The sequence below is a fragment of the Quercus robur genome, chromosome 8 (genome assembly GCF_932294415.1).
Source record: "Quercus robur chromosome 8, dhQueRobu3.1, whole genome shotgun sequence".
In the NCBI taxonomy this organism is placed as follows: Eukaryota; Viridiplantae; Streptophyta; class Magnoliopsida; order Fagales; family Fagaceae; genus Quercus; species Quercus robur.
Genome location: NC_065541.1, coordinates 53,369,136 through 53,379,866, shown reverse-complemented (window position 1 = coordinate 53,379,866; position 10,731 = coordinate 53,369,136).

Genomic DNA, 10,731 nt, shown 5'->3' with positions numbered 1-10,731 from the left:
CTCCATACAAATTGTTTTCTTTTATTATATTATTGCATTGTAATAAGTATGTTTACTTTGCTATGTTTTATCTACATTTAAATAATAAAGTTTAATTTATGTTTTGCATATATGAATTATCATGGGTCTTACGGGTAAAAATTAATTCCAAGATGACTAGTGAAGATTTTTGTCTAGCAAACACTGCAACAACTCATACGATCCTTAAAGATAAGAAATATTTTCAAAGTTTAATATCATGCAAAGCCAATGTTAATACCATATCAAGTTTCGAACTTAATTGAAGGCTCTAAAAGAGCGATTATCATGTTGCCAAATGACACAAAACTTTGTATTAATGATGCTTTGTATTCTTCTAATTCTAGTAGAAATTTACTCGGCTTTAAGGATATACGATATAATGGTTATTATATTTGAAACCATTAATGAAGACAGTGAAGAATTTTTTTTATATTACTTCAATAGTATCGGGCCAAAAGCTCATATTAGAAAAAACTATCTATTTTTCCTTCTGGGTTATATTATACTACAATGAGAACAGTTGAAACAAATGTTGCAATACACCAAAAGTGTTCAAATCCAAAGGTCTTTATGCTTTGACATGATCATCTTAGAAATCCAGGATCAATAATGATGCAACAAATTATTGAAAACTTTCATGGACATCTCTTAAAGAACCAGAAGATTATTTTATCTAGTGATTATCCATGTAGTGCATGTTTTCAAGGGAAATTAATTACCAAACCATCACATTTAAAGATTGTTATTGAATGTCCATCTTTCTTAGAAAGAATTTAAGGTGATATATGTGGACCAATACACCCACCTTGTGGTCCATTCATGTATTTTATGACTTTAATTGATGCATCAACCAGATGGTCACATGTATGTCTATTTTCTACTAGAAATGTTGCATTTGTTAGGCTTCTTGCTCAAATAATTAAGTTGCGAGCATAATTTCCTAATTATCTAATTTGGAAAATTCATTTAGATAATGCCGGTGAATTCACATCTTAAGCTCTTGATGACTATTGCATTTCAATTGGAATTGATGTTGAACATCATGTTGCCCATAAATATACCCAAAATGGTTTAACTGAATCATTTATCAAGAGACTTCAAATTATTGTTAAATCTTTGCTTATGAAATCAAAATTACCAGTTTCTACTTGGGGTCATGTTATTTTACATATTGCATCATTAGTTCGCATTAGGCCAACTGCTTATTATAAATTCTCACAATTGCAACTTGTACTTGGCCAATAACCAAATATTTTTCACTTGTGCACATTTGGTTGTGTTGTATAAGTACCTATTGCACCCCCACAACGCACTAAGATGGGTCCTCAACGTAGACTTGGAATTTATATGGACTTTGATTACCCATCTATCAATAGATATCTTAAGTCTTTAACTGGTGATGTTTTTAAGGCACGTTTTGAGGATTGTCATTTTAATGAAACAATCTTCCCACCATTAGGGGGAGAAAAGTTGTTGCTTGAAGCACTACGTGAGATTACTTAGAATGTTTCAACGTTATCTCATCTTGATCCTCATACAAAATGTGAAGTGGAAGTTCAAAGGATTATTCATTTACAAGGAATTGCAAATCAATTACCGGATGTATTCACCGACAATAAGAAAATAGTGAAATCTCACATGTCAGCTACTAATACTTTAGCACGAATTGAAGTCCCTGTAGGACAATCAGTTAATACAGCAGCAAATGAATCAAAGCCACACCTGAAGTGTGGAAGACTTGTTGGTGTTAAAAATAAAATTCCTCGGAAGAGAAAAGTATATGAAAAACAAGTTGCAGCCTATAAAGAGGCTATACCCAGGAAACAAGTTGCAGAAATAATTGATCTATCCAAAACTTATGAACAAAAATCTCCTGAAAATAAACCTCCTAAAGAGTTATCCCCTGAATAGGATCAAGTACCTGAAAATAACGAGATCTTGATACATTATGTACATACAAGAGAAATATGGGATAGAAATAAAATTGTTGTCAACAACATATTTTCATATAAAGTTACCCTTGATATTTTCAGAAGTAATGATAATGAATATAAACCACAAACCATTGATGAATGTCAACATAGAAATTATTGGCCAATGTGGAAAGAGGCGATTCAAGCATAATTAAATTCACTAATTAAATGTGAAGTTTTAGGACTTGTAGTCCGAACACCTAAAGGTGTAGTGCCTGTTGGATACAAATGAGTATTTGTACGTAAACGAAATGAGAAAAATGAAATTATAAGGTACAAAGCGCGACTTGTAGCACAAGGTTTCTTGTAGAGACCCGGTATTGATTATGAAGAAACATATGCTCCTGTAATGGACACAATTTCATTCAGATTTTTGATTAGCTTGGTAGCAAAAGAAAATTTGGATATGCAATTAATGGATGTTGTTATAGCATATCTATATGGATCATTAGATAATGATATCTACATGAAAATCCCTGAGGGATATAAAATGCTTGAAACATATAATCCTACATCCCAAAGTATGTATTCTATCAAGTTACAAAGATCCTTATATGGGTTAAAGCAATCCGGACACATGTGGTATAATCGTCTCAGTGAATATCTTTTGAAAGAAGGATTTAAGAATAATCCAATCTGTCCATGCGTTTTTATCAAAAATTCAGAATTTGGATTTGCTATTATTGCAATATATGTTGATGATTAAAATCTTTTAGGGACTCCAGAAGAGTTAACAAAAACAGCAAATTGTTTAAAGAATGAATTTGAGATGAAAGGTTTTGGTAAGACAAAATTTTGTCTTGGTCTACAAATTGAACATCTTCCAAACGGAATTTTTGTTCATCAATCAACGTACACAGAAAAAGTCTTGAAGCAATTTTAAATGGATAAAGCTCATCCTTTGAGTACTCCAATGGTGGATCAGTCACTTGATGTCAAGAAAGATCCGTTTCGACCACAAGAAGATGATGAAGAAACTCTTGGTCCTGAAGTACCATATCTTAGTGCAATTGGTGCTTTGATGTATCTTACAAATTACACACGACCTGATATAATATTTGCAGTTAACTTACTATCAATGTATAGTTCCGCACCAACTCGAAGACATTGGAATGGAATTAAGCATATATTACGCTATCTTAATGGGACTACTGATTTGGGATTATTTTATCCAAATGGATCAAAACCATAGTTAGTTGGATATGCTGATGCAAGTTACCTTTCTAATCCACACAAAGGCCGATCACAGACAAGATATTTATTTACTTATGGAAATATTGCTATTTTGTGGAGATCTATTAAGCAAACAATTTCTGCTACTTCCTCAAATCATGCAGAGATTATTGCAATTCATGAAGTGAGTCATGAATGTGTTTGGTTGAGATTGGTAATTTTAACATATTCGTGAGAACTTTGGATTATCATCAATCAAACATAGTCCAACGATATTATACAAAAATAATGCTGCTTGTATCACTCAAATTAGAGGAGGTTATATCAAGGGTGATAGAACCAAGCATATTGCACCAAAATTCTTTTATACACAAGAGCTCCAGAAGAGTGGCAATATTGATGTCAAGCAGATACGATCATATGATAATTTGGCCGATATGTTCACTAAGCCATTACCAACTGCGACTTTTAAAAAGATGGTGCACAACATTGGCATGCATTGACTTAAGGATATTTTTACCATGAACAATGGGAGTTCTATGTACTCATGAGGGGGAGTAAATTTTTTAAAGGATGTGTGCTAATTGTACTCTTTTTCCTTCGCTAAGGTTTTTTTCCATTGGGTTTTCCTTCGCAAGATTTTAATGAGGTAATCCTGAGGCACTAGAAGTTATACAAGAATATTGTACTCTTTTTCCTTAGCCAAAATTTTTTCCCATAGGGTTTTTCTTTGGTAAGGTTTTAACGAGGCATATTCTTAAAAAGTGGTCATCCAAGGGGGAGTGTTAGAAATAAAGTCTGATTGGAATGTGTAAAGCTTAGGCAATGAAAGGGTTATTTGGGATGGGTAAAATTTGAATGTGTAAAGTCTATAGGGGAATTGTATATTCATAATTACACTCATTATTGCAACCTTATCCCATGAACTCTACAAGCATCCTAGGGTTCTATATATATGTGGGATTGCTTTACTGTTATTGTACACATTTAAGAGATATCCAAAGAATTGTGGATGACCACTTTAATACAAGAGTTTATCAATAAATATTTCTTATTTTCTTCTTACTTTGTTGTATCTATTTCTATTATTTCACAACATACTTCTAATATGGATTTATGTGACTATAGATAGTTTTCCTTTGACCCTTTTTTTATACTACAAAACATTAGAAAGCGCAAAAACTATCTCCACACACACACATACTCATTTTAGAAAAAAAAGAAAAAAAGAAAAAAAAGAAGAGAGTTTAAATTCCAATTAAACCTTCTATATTTACACCATTCACTATAATATTGCCACATAAGATTTTCTTTAAATGTTAAAATAGCAAGTTTCATATATAATACAATTATAATAGTTTTTTTTTTTTTTTAAATACAGTTATAATAAATGTAGGTTAATAATTAACATAATTATTAATCTTTATAATTAGAAAAATAAAATAAGTAGTGAGAATATCATTTTTTTTTTTTTGGAAGTGACAATATCATATTTTGATGAACTTTCATGCAATGCATGAGTTACCAAATTTCATGACTTCTTAGTTACCACTTAACAACCACGACATCATGCATACAATTCAAATACTAGTATAAAATAAGGTTGTGTTTGTTTGGAGGTAAAATGGGGTGGATGGAAAACTTTAGAGAGAAAATGGGAAGAAAAACTTTTTTGGTGAGTGTTTGGTTGGAGGGAGGGGAGGGAAAAAAATTGGTAAGACCCAGGTGTTTTCTCTTTGAGTCCACCAAAATGGAGAAAAAACTAAGAGGAAGGAATTTGATGGATAAATGACAAAAATTCCCATGTGCACTTGCACATGGGCTTGTCCAATCCTTTTTTCTTTTTTTTTGGTTTGATCTGGCCTGTACTTTGCCTCTTCCTTCTTCTTCTTCTTCTTCTTCTTCTTCCTCTTTTTTTTTTTTTGGCAAGCTTTGTTAAATTGTTTTTTTTTTTTTGGTTTTTTTTTTTTTAATTTATATATATATTCTTTCTTTTGCTTTCTTTTATGATTTTTTGGTTTGATCTGGTCTGTACTTTGCCTCTTCCTTCTTCTTCTTCCTCCTTTTTTTTTTTTTTTTTTGCAAGCTTTGTTGAATTGTTTTTTTTTTTTTTTTGGTTTTTTTAATTTTTAATTTATATATATATTCTTTCTTTTGCTTTCTTTTATGATTTTTTTTTTCTTTAGAAGTGATTTTTTTTCTAGATATGATTTTTATTTCCTAATAAATTTGGATGATTGCTTCTTCTTTTTTCTGTCACTTATTTTTTTTTTTAATAGGGCATCATTTTTTAACAAAGGTATATGAGTAAATTTATATAAACACATTTTTTCCATCCCTTCACTTTTCCACTCTCAACCAAACAAAAAGTAGGAAATTAAAATCTTTTCTATCCCCTCACTTTTCCACTCTCCCACTATTTTCTATCTTCTCACTTTTCCACTCCTTCGACCAAACGGACCCTAAGAGTTGGGTCCATTAAGTTGTGGTTGTGGTTGTGGTAGCAACTTTGATATAATTTCATATTTATATACATAATGATAACGCCTTAAAATGTATATTTGTTATATATTTATATGGGCGTTATCTCCTTATTACTATGCTTAATTTGTATAATTAAGCCATGATTTTCATTAGGCCCTATTATTTATCTTTACATAATTTCTTGAATAAGATGCTATTCATTGTGTGTAATTTTCTACTTTCAGGATATCATATGAGAAAGATGAGTTTACAAGAATTTGTGAGAGAATGGAGGCCAAACTAGAACTAAAGTGGAGCTAAAGGACCATGCTTAAATGTCTAAGGAGGTGCAGCTAGAGTGCTTGGATCATCTACCATGATTGGAAGCTTCAAATAAGGAAAGAAATCAAAGAGGCAGAACCTGAAAAGGAAAAATCTGATTTGAGTATTGATCAGTATTTTGGGCGTATCTCTCTCCTCAAAAATCCAATTGACACAATGCTAGATGGGTTGGAACCGTGACTTAAATATCTACAACTTTCCAGTTTTGAGTTTTTCGAAATTCTCAATTTTTGATGGCCGAAATTAATTCACAAGTTACTGCTGTAAACCTGGACGGAAATTAAAATGGTAAATGTTTTATTTTCTTTGGACACTTAGACATTAGGGTTTTGAAGTGAGGCTGGGTAGAACGAATTTTGGAGAGAAAGCCTTGTATTTTTCTTTCTCTAATGGCAGCCTAAACTCTTTGCTAGGGCTAGGGGTTATATTTCTTCTATACGGTATGAATATTCAATGTGATTCTTTCTAGGATTTTATCTACAACATATTTGATTGTTCAATTAGATTTCTTTTGATGTATTAGTTCTTCCATGCTTTCAATAAGTTCAATCATGTTTTTCTTATTGTTTAGATGAATTTCTAATAGTTTCAAATAGAAATCAGGATTTAAAGTGAATGGGTTTTTCTGAAAACTTTTCTAACCGCATTATCAATCGAGGTTATCATGCGTTCTTGAATTGTATCAGTTCAACCGAATCATAAGTTTTTAATTGTATAAGAACAATCAATTATGAAATAGATATTTTCTTATATCACAAAGAATTTCATATTGATATAGGGAAACACCCTGGTATTTACATTATTGATTTAAATAAGTTTTTATTATTATTCTTGTTAACAATCACCAAGCAAAAGTATTTTTCTTCTTCATCCAAATTGTTATTTAATTATATTGTCTTTGAATTTACCTTGCTCCTTATGGTTCGACTTCGGTACTCCGAGAATTATATTGCTACGATCTCCTGCACTTGGGAGTGAGCAAGCACATAATAAAAAAGAGAAAATAAATTTTAAATATAATATATTTTTTTCTATTATATTTTAGAATAAAAAAATATTTTTTACTTTGTAAAGTTAGTTTAATATAAATTAAAGGGGGTAATTACACTCCCTTTCATTGAGGTTTTGGTAAATGACACTCCACTTTAAACTTGGAAAAAAAAAAAAAAAACACTCCTCCCTTGAGGTTTGAAGAAATTAAAATTCCACCCTTTCTGTTTATATTAATAACAAAATATTTTTAAATTTCTATACGAATTTCTTTACAAAAGTTTAACCATGGTTAGTAAAAAAATGACTAATAAATTTAGAATAAAAATGCAAAATTTATCAAGTACCAAAACATTTACAATAACAAATCTCTCCACAACTCGTTAAAAAAAAAAAAAAAAAGCAAAATTCATACTTAATATTTTAAAATACACTTTAATTAAAAATTTAAAACAATGAATCTTAATTCTAAAATGGAGGATAATTTTTGAAACCTACCCTTAAGCAAAGGGCAAGTTAATACACAAAATTTTTAATATTCATTTAACAAAATTTGGTCAGTCGAATGTCCAGGGGGGAATGTTTTTTCCCTTCAAGTTTGGGATGAAGAGTCATTTCTCCAAACAAGAGTGTAGTTACCCCTAAATTAATTAACTTGCTTAATTTATCACATATCATATTTGAAAAGTCAATTATAATGTCATATGTTTTATTTGAGTTTAATTTAAGAAATGAGTTTAAAGTGTAATTCCACCCTAAAATTCTTAAAATTTTAGCAATTCATTACTAATATAAGTTGTAGGGACACGATTCTCAAACGGCCCAACAATGATGTTGGGCTCGCGCGTGATGGATCCCTCACAATAAAATTTGTAGAGAGTGGGCTTGAAAGGCTAGCGTTGGGTCACGGGGAGTTGGTTCAAACCGGACGTTAGGTGAGCCGAGACAAGAAAAGGTTTTGGTCTGGATATTCAGGCCTAACATCCGTGTAACTTTGAGGGATTTGGCTCCTCGGATCATGTCCGAGGAGCACTAGTGCTTCTCTCCAGTTACCCGCCGATGGGTTTTCCATGGTGGAGCACTAATATTATCCGGGCATTCTCATTTATGGAGTTTTTTCCTAGGAAGTGAGATGGGAGCCTCTTCCTTATTAGTTTACCTTTCCTTTTATACTAGCCTACGTTTGTTGTCCCTCGTCCACGTGTAGGGTCGATCTTTCCAGGACAGATATTTGTCCCATCAATCTAATCCCGAAATTGTTGGAGATGATCAATAAAGCCTAAAAATACGGCTCTGTTAGGTGCAGTGTCATATCAGTGAGGGGTATTAAGGACAATTGCCCCAAGATATTTTCTGATCTTTCAAGTTAGCTTGTAGGCCACTCTCATCCATGAGACTTCGGGCCTGCCGAGGACTAAGTTGTCCTCGGCTGTATCTTCGGGCCACTTTGGGCTTCCTATTTTTGAGCTTGGGCCCTGGCCTCCTTCAGTGTGGACCTGTAGACTCCCCATAAGCGAGCGGGCCGGGCCCATAAACTATTTGGCCCCACATAAGTAATTTATATTTGATCATAATCAAAATTTTAAAAATATATCAGGTAATATTATTTTAATATCTAAAATTAGAAAAATAATTTTGGAAAATTACTATATATAAATATTTTTATTTTTATTTTGCGTGGATGGAACATGGAGGAGTATATATTTGTGGGGTTTGGCTTTTTGTCTTTTTCTAACGATTTTAAAAACTAAAAATAATGTTTTCATAACAAATTCTAGGAACAAGCTGTTTCTGGTGGTAGAAAAAGTAATTTCACTAATGGACCAAATTAGAATTTGTCATAATTTATCATCTAAGATTTGTTGTGAAATCATTGTGGTAATATTGTGGACATAACAAAATCCTTTTTTGCAAACAATATATATTTAAGAGAATTACTAAATATGCCTTACTAAGGTTTGGAAGGACTTTATGATATATACTAGGTTTTTCTTGTGATTCAAAAGTTCTGTTGTATTTATGGTATATTATTCAGGTATTGTGATGGTAGGTATTAATGATTTAAGCATGACTGCTGTGTTTTTTTTTTAAAGGCTGCATTACACAGTGCGTCTAAATTTGCTTTTAGAGTTTATACCTGCCACCACTTGGGAACTCAATGCTTCAACATGCTGCTTTGAGCTTCCTTCAAATTTAAGATAAGCACGTTATCACTTATTAACGAAAAGTTTTTCCACAAGGGTTAGGATTCTACTGACATGGAATTATTTTCAGCATTTTTTGAAAGACTGCTTTACGCATTTCTCATGGAACTCCTAGATGGCTAGATCTATGATATTTCTTCCACATCCTATAAGTTATCATACTATTTTATTGTGGAAATCATTGCCAATATTTTGCAAAGTGAATTGGCATTTTATTACATGGATTATAACATCAGAGGAGAAAAAAAATCCCCATGTTTTCACTGCAGAAATTGATATTTATTGTAGAAGTGTTGCTGCTGGTGCATACTTTGTAAAGAAACCATAATTAGTGATTTATTTCTATAAATTCGGATTCATTTCTAGCTGCTGGTGGTTACAGTTTAACATGTATCCATCTGTGTACACTTATTCATGTACTATGATTGGGAGTTAGTTATACTGCTCCATTTCTGATAAGATGTACTTCCTTGAGTTCAATCTTCCCACCAGGCCACCACCATTTTGCTGTTCCAATTGATTGAATCTTATGTTACTAATATTACACCAACCATAATAACAACAGCAAAAACTGGGTAAATTACGAATTTGGTCCTTAGCCTCTAAGTTGTGTGTCAAATTAATTCCTAATGTTTCAAATTTGTCTGTTTAGTTCTTAATATTTTGGTGTTGTGTCAAAATGATCCCTAATCTTTTAGTGACTCATAAATTATCTTTTTTTCTGCAACATGTCCAAATGTTTGGTTCAATAAACAAAAAAGTAAAATTTTGTCTCATCTTTAGTAAATAAGTTATTGGAAATTACAGAATACTAAATTTCAAAAAATAATTTCGAGTTGTTATAACATTTTCTTTAGTTGAGTTATGAACTTCTTATCAGTGATTTCAGGTCTTTTCCATTTATTAAAGTAGAAAAAATGTATATAATGCTTCATCATTTAAAATCATATGTGACATTATGCATACTTTTCAATCCGTGAAAAACTAAATCTTTATTAGGAAATGCTCCCTCTCCATTTTAAACTTCTCTTTGTAACTCATTCCATTCCTGGTTACCATGACAAGGGACAGCAATGAAAATTTGGAGTAAAACAAATTTTCTTCCCTATTTTGCCATTTGGCCCATTTCTTCTTTGGGAATGCTGCCAAAACTCTATCTACTAACTTTGAATATAACATTAATGGGGGTAATTCTTACATGTTCCGAGAACAATGCTCCCTCCTCTCACATGAGGGGTGGACCCCACGCATTACTCCTGGAGCTACTAAGTTTTTTCCCTTGGGTTGTCTCTTGCTTGTGGTGCTTTGCTTTACCAAGATTAGAGAAACTAACATGATGACACCAAGGAAGATAGAGTTTTTTATATGCAGCAGATACAGGCATACAGCACTAAGATGTCTATACCAACCAGACTACCACTTTGGTAAGATTTTGCTTTCACCATCTGTCAGTATCATGCATATGCTGCTGCAACATAGTTTCCCTTCTTGTGACCGAATCAATGTTTTTGAAGATTATACTTAAACTGCATGATTAGCTTTTTAAAGACCGCTTTGAAAACTTT